This window comes from Delphinapterus leucas, chromosome 14 (assembly GCF_059928025.1).
Source record: "Delphinapterus leucas isolate spDelLeu-1000000601 "Yukka" chromosome 14, BTC_Dleu_Yukka2, whole genome shotgun sequence".
NCBI lineage: Eukaryota > Metazoa > Chordata > Mammalia > Artiodactyla > Monodontidae > Delphinapterus > Delphinapterus leucas.
Genome location: NC_143142.1, coordinates 39,722,259 through 39,737,673, shown reverse-complemented (window position 1 = coordinate 39,737,673; position 15,415 = coordinate 39,722,259). Strand labels below are relative to the sequence as shown.

The window sequence follows — 15,415 nt, the reverse complement described above, 5'->3', positions numbered from 1 at the left end:
TTTACATTCAGTTGTAGGATTATATATAATGATGATCTGCTGGGAACCGTGTCATTAACTGTCAGTGCCTACTTAATGAAACATGTGCCAGATTTAAAAAGTCTTTAATAGAACCGATCAGAGTAAAGTAGGAAACCACTGAGTAATATGACCTTCTTCCATCGCTATTACCAAATCCCTTCTCTCATGGAAGATTATGTATAAAGGCCGTATGTGGTTAATTGGAATGTTTGTCCCTGTTCTTATTTAGAGCTTGGACAGTCACAGTTCATGCTTAGGGAATGGGGTTTCCCTTCCCATTGCTCCTTAGGCTAGAGCTGCTCATGCAGTCCAGGTGGAAGATGGGGCAGCCTTCTTTTTTTTGATTGTATTTGAGAAATCTTTGCCAAATCTAAGGTCAGTAAGATTTTCCTTTATGATTTATTCTATATGTTTTATAGGTTTAGCTCTTTTTTAAATTAATTAATTAATTTCTTTATTTTTGGCTGCGTGGGGTCTTCGTTGCTGTGTGTGGGCTTTTCTCTAGTTGCGGCCAGCGGGGGCTACTCTTCATTGCCGTGTGTGGGCTTCTCATTGCGGTGGACTCTCTTGTTGCAGAGCACAGGCTCTAGGTGCGTGGGCTTCAGTAGTTGTGGCGTGTGGGCTTCAATAGTTGTGGCTCGTGGGCTGTAGAGCACAGGCTCAGTAGTTGTGGCGCACGGGCTTAGTTGCTCCGTGGCACGTGGGATCTTCCCGGACCAGGGCTCGAACCCGTGTCCCCTGCACTGGCAGGCGGATTCCTAACCACTGTGCCACCAGGGAAGCCCGGTGCAGCCTCCTGACATGGGGTCCTACGTGAGTCTTTGAACTTGGAGCGTGTGGTGGGTGTAGAAGTGGAGCAAGGAGGCAAGGAACAAGGGGTGAAATATTGCAAACTGAGAAAATTCTAGAACCTGACTCCTCAACGCTTCAAGAAAAAGGCAGAATGTATAAGAAGATAGACCACAAAGTGCTATGCAAACACAGAGCATTATGTAAAGTTACTTAAATCCCGACCAAGACTTAATTTTGACCTAGCTCTGAGTCCCAGCTCGGCCGCACTTTCTAGGTGTGTGCTTCATTTTCTCATCTGTAAACAAGTATAATAATAATGTCTACCTTGCTAGAGGGTTGAATAATATTTAGACAGCCCTGGAATAGTGAGTGCCGGCAGCTGGCTGGCCCTCCTTGGCGCTGTCGACCACTAGTTTAATTCTTCCTCCAGATTAACCAGTGATTCCTGAGTCTGGATTTTCCATTTGTATTCGCTAGTTCGAGGTTATGAATTGAGTTGGGAACTGCCTATCTAGGCACTGCTCAGAATTCAGGGTGCAGGAGAACCAGCTCTCTCACCGTGTTTTAAATCAGGCATTCCCTAACAAAGGAAGCGATTGATGTACCATTCACAATGTTTTTAAACCTATATAAAGAGTCATTGATTCAGAACAGTTGCTGTGCCTGTGGAAATGTGTGTTTGTTGGTCTCCATGGAGACCACCTCTGGCTGTTCTGTGATCACTGGCCTTAATTATACCCAGGGTTGCCAGGGAGCCTGCAAAGCTGTCCCCATAACAACACATCCTTGTGTAGTAAAAGGACCGAAGTCCTGAACTGTGTTTCCCATTTAGGAGTTTCTCTTAAAAGAGTTGAGAAGACTATGCTGGTAAGTTTTAGCCTCCGTTTGATTCATCCTTATGAAGAACTCTTGAGTGGGTAGGAATTTCTCTTGAGTTTCGACCGCCTCTCTCTCAGGCTGTTTGGCCAGGTCTTGGGAGCATGGCCTGACATCTTTCTTTTTCCAGTGACATCTTGACATTTCTCTTGACCTATTGCCAAGATATTGAATTAAGAAGGAGGCTTGGCTATGTGAGTTTACTAGATAAAATTCAACCTGTTTTAAATATAGGATGTACTTGTAAAAGTGTCCTCAACAGATGCTGTCAGGGTTTGATGTTCGGAATTTTCAAATGTCTCCCAAGACCATGGGTGAAATGCTTGCTGTTTCTGGTGGAATTTAAAAAAAAGAAATAAAAGAAGCTTAGTGTCTTTTATATTGGAATCACACAGATTTTATGACTTCTAAATAACATAATTTTTTTCTCCACTGAATTTTTATTAGATATATTTGTAGGGAAGTTCCAGAGCTTAACGTGAAGTCACACCTTGAATTTCTGAGGAGGTGACAAGTAAACAAATCTTCCAGGTTCTGGAATCTGACTTAGATTCAATTTCTGGTGCATGCAAACATGCATGTGTGCGCGTACACACACACACACACAGACACACTCAAGAACAGACTACAGACAAGTCCTGGAAGTATAGTTAACGATCCCCATCAGGTTTCGCTTTCATTAGGTCTAGTCTATGCTGAACAGTGTTAGTTCTCCTCCGCCTTCTACTTCCTGCTCCGTTACTACTCTTCTCCTTTTTTAAATTTTTTAAATTAATTAATTATTTATTTATTTTTTCTTTTTGGTACGCGGGCCTCTCATTGTTGTGGCCTCTCCCGCTGCGGAGCACAGGCTCCGGACGCGCAGGCTCAGCGGCCATGGCTCACGGGCCCAGCATCTCTGCGGCATGTGGGATCTTCCCGGACTGGGGCACGAACCCGTGTCCCCCGCATCGGCAGGCGGACTCTCAACCACTTCGCCACCAGGGAAGCCCTCCTTTTTTTAAAAAAAAACAGTTTTATAGCAATTTAATTGTCATATAACATTGTGTTAGTTTAAGGTACACAACATAATGATTTGATATTTGTATATATTACAAAATGATCACCACAATATATTTAGTTAACATCTCTCAGCTCCCATAGTTACAAAAAAATATGGAATGCTTCATGAATTTGCATGTCATCCTTCTCTGTATCATTCTGGTTTTAGTGTATGTGCTGCTGAAGCAAGCACAGTTACTTTTTTTTCTTTATCATCATCTCCATCACCATCTGTTGGGTGTGCAGAGCCTGTTGCTGTCTTTCCTCCCCTCCTGGATGGTAAAAGGCAATCACAAAAGAGAAGGCCACTCCTCTCAGTTTGCTATTTGCATTTCTTCCCATTTTCTCAGCTTCTTAAGACTCCACACTCCTTTCTGGGGAGCAGCTTCCTATTTTTTTTAATTTACTTCCTCGAGCTGTTATTCAGCACCTTGATGTGTACTAGAATGGTCTGATGAAAATAAATGATCAAACCCAATGAAGCTGTGCTGTCATGTAATTTTTATGTTGAAAGAATGAGCTTACAAAATTATGACTGTTTTCCTAATTAAATCATTTTTCTTTTTCACATTCTAAGCGGCTAGGGCAATGAAAATAATTTTCATTGGAAAAGGAAAACCTAGAGGCAGCAGCATACTTTCCTTTACGGTCTCTAGCTGGGCAATAATAACATGTCTATGTCTTTCCATGACATCACCACTGAAGCGACAGGAACGTGAAATAGCAAGTTCAGGAGCTTCTCTGTGTTTGTTGAGCTGTATGGAAACAGTCAGCAAGAAGCTGGTTATCTGGGAATGATTCATTTATAAGCAAGGTTTTCCCGGAGGACACATGGGAGGGGAAATACAGTTTTGGATTAAAGGGAAAAAAAATTAAATTCCATTTCCTATTGTCAAAATAATTCCTAAGGAAGTGAGTGATGTTAATGGACATTTTGCTATTTTGGATAAGGTTGTTGTTTTTCTTGTTTCCGATTATGAACTCCTAATTTTTTCTGGGCTATTTTTAGTGCCATTGATCATCACAGTGTTGTGTACTGCAAAAATATGATAACGATTCTGGATTTCTCAACTTTTGACCTGAATGAATTTGCTTTAAAGGAAATGCCCGCAATTTCTGTAAATGTTCTGACTGCAAGGTTTATAGGAGTGCTGTCAGTATCCAAGACCATTTATAACACCTAAATTAAAGTGATTTTTTGCAACACAAAGGCCAGTTAATTGGGAAGGTTTACAAAGCCTCCGTTGGGGGGATGAATCAATGTGTCCTTGGTTCACTGTAGGATAGCCTCAAATAAATGAGTGCCAAGTGAATGCTTAAACACACTGATCTTATTTTACACATCTTGGCAGGTTTGTGCACTCATGTCAGAAACAAAGGTGCAATCCCACATGTATCTCTTGAAGTTACCTTCCACTGCCCCCAGGGATGCTCTCGTAATGTACATATTCCTTCCCTTAATTGTGCCATTAATCCAGTTTGAGTTCACCTTTCCTTATGAAGATCTTCTATCCCAATCACTAGAACTAAGTCCCCCGAGGTATGGCCGGACATGGGGTGATTAGCAAGGAGCATTTCATGGCCTGTATGTGCCCAAACAAGAGGGCAAGCTCCAGGCAGCAGCGGCTGCCCGTGTCATTAGAGGATGAGCAGGCGCAGTGAGAGCTCATAAAAGGAAGCAGTTCTGGGGAAATCTGAAGAAGCAGAGTTTCATTATGGGACAGCTAAGTTTTGACACATAATAGAAAGGAGTGACATGCGGATCTGAAAGACTTAGTAGATATTTACTTGGTGCCACTTTTTGAAAATAGCTCTTCTCTCCCGCTGTGCCTTAGAGACATCTTGGTGGCCTGGCCCCCCGGGGCCCCCAAGTACCCCATCGGATCCCGCCCCACGCTTGTTCTCCTGTTTTATCCCCCAGAGTGGAATTTGCTTATAGATAGTCATTTGCTCATTTTTTTCCTGTTTAAAATGTACTCCCTTACAAAAAGTCATCCAAACTTGCTTTTCCCCTCCTGACTCTGCATCGTCACTTTGAACTGACCCAGTGGCTCTTTAGGTTAAGATTTCTGATGCTTTTGTTTTTCTATAAGTAGACTGCATCTAACTGTAAGGCCAGGCAGTTAAGTACAAGCAGGTGTGCTTGTTTATGTGACTCCAGAATAGCCAGTCTGTTAGTCAAATATGTGGCAGGAAAGGTTTTTTTCAGTCAATAATGAATTGCCTGATACCATGTAAAGTAGCGTTAGATTGTGTTTGTAATTTTATTTGATTGTGTCTGTGCATATCTGGGTGGTTTTGGGGGGTAGATTATGAGGGGAACAGGCTCTCTCTGTCTACATTTCCACATCTGTCTTCTTGTCATGTGACTTCTGGGGGTGCCCTGGGGGATACAAAGAGACACCTCTCCTTCAGTTATTTGGAATGAACTCCTTTTCTAACTTCTCGAATGTTCTAGCTATCTGTGAAGGACGAAACCTATAAAGTGTACTCCAGCAAAAGGGGAAATCGAGTAATTGCCAAAACCTTCTCTCCCAAAGCGTTGAGCTCCCAAATCCTAACTTTTAAAATTAATTAATTAAATTTTTTGGCTGCGTTGGGTCTTCGTTGCTGCGCGCGGGCTTTCTCTAGCCGCGGCGAGCAGGGGCTACTCTTTGTTGCAGTGCGCGGGCTTCTCATTGCGGTGGCTTCTCTTGCTGCGGAGCACGGGCTCTAGGCACGTGGGCTTCAGTAGTTGTGGCTCGTGGGCTCTAGAGCACAGGCTCCGTAGTTGTGGCGCACAGGCTTAGTTGCTCCGCGGCATGTGGGAATCTTCCCAGACCAGACATCAAACCCGTGCCCCCTGCATTGGCAGGCGGATTCCTAACCACTGAGCCACCAGGGAAGTCCCCCAAATCCTAACGTTTTAAGGGTGCACAGAGAGAAGTAAAAAGCTCTGAATGGTGTGGTCAAATGGCAGCAAACACCCGGCAATTTGGAATAGCAGTGCTGACACTGCTTACGGTAGGATTTCTAAGGTGGGAATGCAAGGCCTGAGGTTGTGAGGACATCTCTTACTCTCACTTGAAGGGAAAAACCAGCCCAGTTCTGAGCCCAGTGAACTGGCGCTTTTTCCCCTGAAATATCCCTGCTCTGACATCTAGGTTGAGCTACGCTTTGTGAACCACTTGGATCCAATCAAGTCCTGCCGTTATCTTTTGTGAAGCCAGTCAGTTACTCTTATTTTCATGTTATCCAACAGTGTGGATATCCAACAGTATCCAACAGTGGTTGACTGTTTACTCTAAGAATTACACAATGCATGACTCTGTTTCAGTACTCATGCTTCTGTTTTTTTGCGGTACGCGGGCCTCTCACGGCTGTGGCCTCTCCCGTTGCGGAGCACAGGCTCCAGACGCGCAGGCTCAGCGGCCATGGCTCACGGGCCCAGCCGCTCCGCGGCATGTGGGATCTCCCCGGGTCGGGGCACGAACCCGTATCCCCTGCATCGGCAGGCAGACTCTCAACCACTGCGCCACCAGGGAAGCCCCTTATGCTTCTTATGAGGGTTTTCTTTTCCCTGAAAAAAATGTTTTCAAGTTACTTTATGAGACAATGTATATTCAGCAAGTTTATTCAGCAGAGATTCATAGAGTGACCTGTCATGTTCCAGGCTAAGAAGCTGCAACAGCAGGGAGTAGTGACGAATAGCCCCGCATTTTGGAGACAGAGAGAGCTGGATAAGAATCCCACTCTCCAGCAGTGTAACTTTAAAAAGATTCCTTCACCTCTGTATGTATCTGTTTTATCATATGTACAATGGGAGTAACGGTATAACTTCACAGAAGTATTGCAGGGATTCTATGAAGTAATGTATGTTGCGCAGTTAATGTTTGTTCATGTTAATTGAAAAGAATGAGCTTTTCCCTTGCAGATGGAGGAACGTTCAAAGCGCTCTTTGTATTTGGCTACAATTTGAGAACTGCTGACCTGTAGTTAGAGAACCTGTGCTTCTGCTTTGCTCCATTTTGTCATTCTAGTGTCAAGAGGAATTTAAAATTACTGGATTCAAGTGGCACCATGGGTTTTAAAGTTCTTTTTTCAATTTTTCAAGTGACTCGGGGAAACTAATTTATCATTTGATGGAATATTTTGGAAGTCACAGGTGTTTATTTAAAAAAAAAAAGAAAAAGGAAAAGAAGAAGCATCAATCCTAAAGATTGTTGGATGAGTCTTCAGTAGTGGAATGCAGCTTACAGTCTGTGCCAGGTTGGTTGTAAGAGAATGGGGATTTGAGACAGAAGTGGTTTTAAATCTGATGTGGAACCACACACACACCACCCGCCCCAACCCAGGCCGGCTAAAATGAAAGAGGCTGACAATACCAAGTGTGGGTGAGGGTGTGGCATAACATTTCTGGTTTAGAAAGCACTAAAGCTAAATAAGGTTTGTTATGGCTGAGCGACCCCACTCCTGGTGTACACTCAATTGAAAAATGAAGACGTATGCCCACAAGACATGTTCAGTGGTATGGAATTAGAGGCGGTGGTTGCATGACTGTGAATATACTAAAGAAGCTATTCAATTGTACACTTTAACAGGGTGAGTTTTTTTTGTTCATTTGCGGTACGCGGGCCTCTCACTGTCGTGGCCTCTCCCATTGCTGAGCACAGGCTCCGGACGCGCAGGCTCAGCGGCCATGGCTCACGCACCCAGCCGCTCCGCGGCATGTGGGATCCTCCCGGACTGGGGCACGAACCCATGTCCCCTGCATCGGCAGACGGGCTCTCAACCGCTGCGCCACCAGGGAGGCCCTAACAGGGTGAATTTTATAGTATGTGCACTCTATTTCAGTAAGACTGTTATTTTTTTTAAATCCATAATAGGAATATCCACAGTAGTTTTACTCATGACAGCCCCAAACTGAGGAAATAGACCATACATCAATCAAGGAGAAATAAAGTTTGATCTCTCCATACAGTAGAATAGTATACTGCAGTAAAAAAGAGCCTACAGCCACATAGGTGATTCAGATGTATTGATTGGGAAGGAACCTAGGTTCCTTCTCTGTCTGGTGGTGGTTACATGGGTGTTTCAAGGTGTAAACATTCAACAAGCCCTACACTTGAAATTCAAGCTCGTCGTGCATTTTACTGTATTTATGTTATAATTCAGTTTTTATTTTATTTGTTTAGTTTTTTGCAGTACGCAGGCCTCTCACTGTTGTGGCCTCTCCCGTTGCGGAGCACAGGCTCCGGATACGCAGGCTCAGCGGCCATGGCTCACGGGCCCAGCCGCTCCGCGGCATGTGGGATCTTCCCGGACCGGGGCACGAACCCACGTCCCCTGAATCGGCAGGCGGACTCTCAACCACTGCGCCACCAGGGAAGCCCATAATTCAGTTTCTAAAAATCCGATGTGGGTGCTGCAGTGGTGCCATCCCCAGAAAGCACAGCTGAGCCTCCTCTCCTGCTGGTCCCTGGGAAGCCCAGGTGTTGGGTCCAGCAGACCCTCCCACCTCTGGCTTTGACCCTGTCTTTGCACTGCAGATGGTCTGGGGTTTCACTTGCTGGGGAAAGAGAAGAACCCACAGAGTGGTGCCTCACTCTTCTGGGCGCCGGCCACCAGTTCTGTTGAATGTCATGGTTGGAGAGGGTTTCTAATCAATATTCAGCTCAGTGCCAATGTAAAGAAAGTGAGCTCAGGCTTCCTGGTAGCGTTGCAGAAGTATTTATTGGTCTGCTTCTGCTCCACAGGCTTTACCGTTTCTTCAGAGAAAAGCAGCCTCTGCTGAGCTGTCTCCTTGATGGAGGCGGGCGGGGCTCCTGGCTGCACCGCCAGCTCCCTGCACTCAGACTTTCTGCTTCCTGTAATGGAACCCAGGCGAGGACCGTGGTGCAGATTTCTCTATTCTCAGCTTCCTAAATTGTACACGGGGTGTACCTTGTAAATGGCATGGGAACAAGACAAGACATTTTCTTCCCTCTGGGTCACTACACTGGGCCTCACTGTGGCAGTTGACAGGTTTCCTAAATTAACTGCTCTGTGCTTTTTTGAAACATATATTTGAATGTCTGTAACGATGTTTTCAGTTTAAACTTCGGAGACAGACTGACATTAAACGGCTTCTCCCAAGCAGTCCGTTTGCCTGCATCTTAGGGACACCCCTTGTGTGACTGACCATATGGACCTTCACGGCTGTGGCTACAGCCAAACTCCTGAGCTGCTTCCTCCCCTGCTATGTGTAGTCCCCTCCCCACTGCGTCAGTAGACATCTCTGGCGTGGACTTGGGGTCATAGCCTCATCTCTGCCTCCCTGTCTTTGTTTTCCCCCTATCTTCATCTCTCTTATCTACTTCCTACAGATGTTTTAAGTCTGTAATGATTGTCTTTTTAAGCTTCTTGAAAATTCTCGCTGGAACAAGGAATGAATAAAATTCCCCCATCCCTTTCAAAGAAAAGGTGTAAGTGAGAGAATAAAATTCAGTCCCTGAGAAATAACTTTATAGATGATTCCTTTGTCTTAGGGAGGGGGAAACTGAAATCTAGAGAGGGGAACGGCCAGCCTGAGGTTAGTCAGTGAGTTTGTGACACAGCAAGGGGACACTGGGGACTCTTAGAGTGCTGGCCCACTGCTCTCCCATGGACACGGCACAAGAACAGATTGGGATGAGCTCTTTTGAAGTCCAAGTCCAGACATGCTACACGCCCAGTCGTCCTGGATCCAGCTGCCCACGGTCTTTAAGGGAATAGGATTCCCATGGGATTTTTTTCAGTACCTTGCTAGGAAAAAGCAGTTTCCAGCTACTGGTTTTTTCTTTCTCTTCAGGTTTCCTTCAGCTTTAATGGTGGCCTCCACCCAACTCACACTTTGCATTTTCCGATAAAACCCAGTGGCTTAGCATCTGTGAGTTTGTTCATGCTGTTCCTTCTATGTAGAAAGCCCTTTTCACCCTTCCTCACCTGGTAATTCTTATCTGTCCTTCAAGATTAGCTCAGGCATCATCTCGATGTGGGCTTGTTCCTGCAACACTGAATATACCCATGTCTTAGCACTTATCATATGGTATTGAAATTATTTGCTTAGTAACCTCTGGAAGTAGCTAACCTAGAATGGGGTGCTGGGGGCAGGTTCTTGCCTTTCATTTTTGCCTCTCTAGTTCCTAGCGAGGGGCTCAGTGAAGGGAATTTGGCCTTAGTGTCCTTCCAGCAATAACTCAAAGCCCTTTTCCTTTTTCACTTCTAATTCAGTGAAAGCTTCTTCCTAAACAGTTTGTTGTTATTTTAGCTTTCCTTTTGTAAAGTCTCAAAAGAGCAAGGAATTATGTCTTAGCTCGGGCTGCCATAACAAAATGTCATAGATTGGGTGGCTTAAACAACAGACGTTTATTTCTCACAGTTCTGGAGTCTGGGAAGTCCAAGATTAAGGTGCCAGCAGGGTTGGTGTCTGGAGGAAGCTCTCTTCTTGGGTAGCAGGTGGTTGTCTTCAGCTATGTCTTTGCATGGCAGAGAGAGGGCACAAGCTCTCTGACCTCTTCCTGTAAGGTCACTAATCCCATCATGAGGACCCGACCCTTATGACTTCATCTAACCCTAATTACCTTCCAAAGGACCCATCTCCAAATACCATAATATTGGAGGTTAGGGCTTCAGTATATGGATTTAGGGTGGAGGAGGGGCATACAATTCAGTCCATAGCAGAAGAGTGCACAGGTGACCCACTGACATTTTGCAGTGAGTGCCAAGAGTTGCGTAACAAGAGCTAGAAAGGGGCTTCCCTGGTGGCGCAGTGGTTGAGAGTCCGCCTGCCGACGCAGGGGACACGGGTTCGTGCCCCGGCCCGGGAAGGTCCCACATGCCGCGGAGCGGCTGGGCCCGTGAGCCATGGCCGCTGAGCCTGCGCGTCCGGAGCCTGTGCTCCGCAACGGGAGAGGCCACAACAGTGAGAGGCCTGCGTAGCGCAAAAAAAAAAAAAAGAGCTAGAAAGTCTTCATGGTTTGTGTAAATCCCTCAAGTGGAACTGAGCTGGTAGAGTGAGTCTTGTGCAAGCTTTGTACATTTCTAAGGAGTTCTCACTCTCTGGTCATGTAAAACTGGGTGTGACTAGACCTGGAGCTGGGGTATAGCCCTCGACATCATAGACTCACTTCTCCCAACTGATATTTCATCAGGAATTGTTGGGATTAAGGAAGAAGGCAGGTTAGAAGTAGCAAAAAGGTTTTTGCCAAATGAGCACAACATTTCCTATCTTTAAGCAGGTCTTGTTGTATATCTTTTGGCAAATCTATTCCTTCACCTCCATTATTACTAAGTATAACAATAGCGTGAACTGCAGTTGTTGTTAAATGGAGATTAAAAAATCCTCATGACCTTGGAGTATGTATAATTATGGTGGTTTTATTTAAAGCTCCTTTGAGTTAAATTCATTTCATTTCTAAAAATAGACTGCAGAGATTAGATCTATTCTTTGAGAGGATCAAAATAACTTCGAATATAAAAACACCTTAGCTGCATGCTCCTCCTTTCCAGAAGCACAGAGTACTGCTTAGCTGGGAGACTGATAGAACTTTTTAATCAACAAGGCAAAGTTTGAAAAATAACTTTGGCAGAAATCCATCATTCTAAACGTAAGTCTGTCAGTAAGTGAGTACATTTACTGAATAACATGAGACTGAAAAAGTTGAGAAAAAGTACTAGAATGAAGAATCTATTAATACTATACCAGACTGTCACTGAATTGAATTTGAAGGAAAATTAGAGTAGCCTCAAATTCTCCATTTGTCTTTGACGATTGGATGTTCTGAGTCTGTCTACATTATTTTGCTCTTTATAGTTCTTGGCAAAGGAGCAATACTTGGCAAATTATAGCCCCTTTATTCAAAGAAATTGTAGTATATTATAGAAAATAAAACAAACAAAAACAAAACAAAACAAAAAACCCAACCAAATCAGGTATTTTAGGATGAGCTGAAGTGGAATGCCCAGAGAGATAGGTGAAAGGAAGAAGCCCCCCCAAAGGTACCAGGGAACACCACTTCAGCAGACCTGATTTAATATGGCCTCTTGAGAAATGTGAGTACTAAAGAGAAAAGTCTGACACCCAACCCTTTCTGAGGGAGAGCCAACACTTTCTGCACTGCTGATCCAGGAAGATTGCAAGTCCAAGATAAAAGGTCCAAAGGTCACACATTTCTGAAGCTGGAACCAAGGGATCAGTGTCAGATGGCATAAAAGACACATGGGTCTCTTCAGCCTACAGCATGTGTTAAAAGGTTCAGAGTTCTGGTACTTGAACTCTTCTACCCACTTCTCCCTTCTTGGTATATGGACCAAGAGAACATATGGACAAAGAATAGTAGGCAAGTGGGAAACAAAGTTGAGTTGAAAAACTCAACCTTAGTGTAGAGACTTAAGGCTTTCTGCTCCCTATAGGAGGCATGGCTTCCTCTCCATCCTCCACTCCCACCCTGCAACGGGTGAAGACAGGGTAAAGAAAATTTTATTGCATGGATTCAAGAGAAGAAATACATCATGTGGAGTCTGGATTCTTGCCTTTAAAACACTGGAATCCCACTGACTAGTGTGATGAGCCTCATTAAGTGTACAATCAGATGAATAATTCTTCCCATTAGAGTGAACATGGAAGCGACTGAAAGGATGGAAAGCAGAAGAGTCTCTTCCTTCCAGGCAGAGAGAACCGTGAGGAAAGGAGACCGTATGTTCCCCTCGCCTGCAGTCTGCCGTATTAGTCATCATCAGTTGCATCATATCTGGATCTCTGTGTCTGAAGAGAGAGAGGCTGCGCCCTTAAGAAAGTCCTGTTGCCCTCGGCTGATACATACAAGATCCTAGGCTATGATGAAAATACAAAGCTAATTTAAATTGTAATGATGACTTAATAAGATTGTCACTGATCAGGAAGATGTTCAGAACAAATCAAATAAAGCCTCCCCACCTTGCCTCACCATGATGACATCCAAGGTGGCTCTAGGGGAAATAGTTTTCAGCCAAATCTGGTGTGAAAACCAGTGTCTTACCATCTCTCTATGTCTTAGTTTTCTCATCCGTATAGGAAACGGAAATCCTCTACTTCAGAGTAGACTGTTGTACATTGTGACAGGCCAACATTCAGTTGAAACAACTAGGGGAAGAACAAGTAAATTGCAAAAATCATATTTTTAAAGAAATCAGAGATCTGTGAAAGCAATGAGAACTAGATTAAATAAATTTCCAAAGAAGGAAGAACCTTCCTAGGTATATGAGTGACACAGGCTATTTTCTTCATGGGGTTGGGGGGAGGTGAAGGATATTCGCTGATTCTGGGTGTGGCCTAAGGATCTGGCTTTGTCCAAGAAAAGGAAATATTCTGTGGGAAAGAGAAACTAGCAGAGCTTTTGGCAGTCATGTGGAACTGGCTTGATGGATTGGAAACTAGAGGAGCCCCAAAGGCAAGTCCAGTATTCCCAGGAGACGTTTGCTGAACTCTGGAGCAGTTCTGGAGGCTGCTGGTTGGCCCAGAAAGGCAAAGCAAAAGCTCATAATCTTGGGGGTACTTAGGAGACAAAATCTTGCTAAAAAGAGGAGGCTGAAGCAAATATACAATGACTCTTCCCCTGAAGACTGTTGCCAGATTTCGAATCTACATGGGATGGGAAGCTAAAAAGCTAAGGTCAAAATTTCTGAAAGGCAGAACTTATAGGAATGAGAAGTTAGAGATCTACCAGGCTCTTACACACAAGTCTGGAAGGGCCATACCTGAAGAACTAGATAAAGTAGAGGTGGACTAAGCCTTACTAGAGCTATAGCCCATCTCTGATTCACTCAATCCCTGATTATAGTTCTTTTACATGCAGTGTTCAACATAACGAAGTTGTAGACATGTTAAGAGGCGGGAAAACATGACTGATAATTAAGTGGAAAATATAATGAGAGCATAACCACAAATGATCTGGGTGTTGGAGCTAGTGATAACTTAAAAGTGACTATGAATAATATGTTAAAGAAAATAGTGGAAAAAATGAATTAAATGATGGGAGAAATTCAATGCAAAATTGGAATCTGTAAAAAAAAATCAAAGAGTTATTATTGAATGGAAAAAAATATGTGTGAAATTAATAACTTAGTGGATGGGTCTAAGAGCAGACTGGACACAGTGTTACAGGATTAGTGAAGCATAGAGAGGAAAAAAGAATGGAAAGAATAGAACAAAGTATAAGAGACATGGGGGAGATTGTCAAAATGTCTAATATATATGTACTTGGAATTCTAGAAGGTAAGGAGAGAAGCAGTGTATGAAGGAATAATGGCTGAGAATTTTCTAACACTGCTGAAAGACATCAACCCACAGCTTCAAGAATCTCACCAAACCCCAAACTAAAAATACAAAGAAAAGTAAGTGTGCTTAGGCATATCCTAGTTAAAATGTTGAAAACCAAAGATAGAGAAAATCTTAAAAGTCAACCAGAGGAAAAAGACATTACCTTAAATTTTAAAAGTAACTGACATTTCAACTGAAACTATGAATACCAACAGACAATGGAATGACATCTTTAAAGTGCTGAAATTTAGGGGATAGATTAGATAATCTCAACACTCCATTCCTCTATTCCTACCTTAAAGAACTAGTCACCAGCCTCTTCAAAATTACTATGAATATGTTTGGAGAATTACTACTTGAGGTTTTCTAGACTTTTTCATTAAATATACATGCTTATTTCATCTCCTAATTCTCAGATTTCTGTTGTCTTGTATTCATATCACATAGCATGATATTGGCTTCTAAAATTCACATTGGAAACTCATTATAAATCAAGTAAAGTAGTACTTAATTTGGATATACAGATCATGTTCTAAAGTAGAATATAAATGTTTGAAGGTAGAATGAATGAATGGCTTTATAAAAAGGAAACTGTGATATAATGGTATGATTCATGTATAGTGAATCATTAGTTAAGGTGTTGGTTGGAATAGTGATTTAGAATTCCTTGCTACTCAAAATGTGTCTTTGACACCAAAAGCACAAGCAACAAAAGAAAAAAATAGATAAATTGGACTTCATCAAAATTATAAGCTTTTGAGCTGCAAAGGACACCATCAAGAAAATGAAAAGACAACTCACAGACAAATCATATATCTGACAAGGGAGTTGTATCTAGAACATATAAAGAACTCTTAAAGCTCAATAGTAAAAAGATAACACAGTTTAAAAATGGGCAAAGAATCTGAAGTGACAGTACTACAAAGTAGATAAATAAATGGCCAGTAGGCCCATGAAAAGATGTTCAGCATCACTTGCCATTAGGGACATGCCAATCAAAACAACAGTGAGATACCACCTCACTCCCACGAGGATGGCTATAATAAAAAAGACAAATAGGGCAAGGATGTGAAGACATTGAAACCCTCATGCACTGTGGTGGTAATGTAAAGTGGTGTAATAAATGATTCCTGTGGTGAAGGTGCTGATGATGGTGGTAAGGATGGTTATTTACCAGGTTCTGGCTTATTCATCAATGTTATAAAGTGGTTCTGTGGATTTTGGCAGTTTTGTAGATACTTCTACTGAAATTAAGAACACATCACTAGGGACTTCCCTGGTGGCGCGGTGGTTAAGAATCTGCCTGCCAATGCAGGGGACGCGGGTTCGAGCCCTGGTCCGGGAAGATCCCACATGCCACGGAGCAACTAAGCCTGTGCGCCACTACTG

The 15,415-nt window shown here is 43.3% G+C and overlaps 1 protein-coding gene and 1 pseudogene across 9 annotated transcripts in view; one reads left to right on the top strand and one right to left on the bottom strand.

Annotated features, from left to right (window-relative positions):
- Positions 1-15,415, top strand: part of SLC35D4 (solute carrier family 35 member D4) — a 116,335-nt gene that overhangs the window by 72,644 nt on the left and 28,276 nt on the right. The gene's annotated exons all lie outside the window — the stretch shown is intronic.
- LOC149747610 (U6 spliceosomal RNA) lies at positions 2,839-2,923 on the bottom strand (annotated as a pseudogene).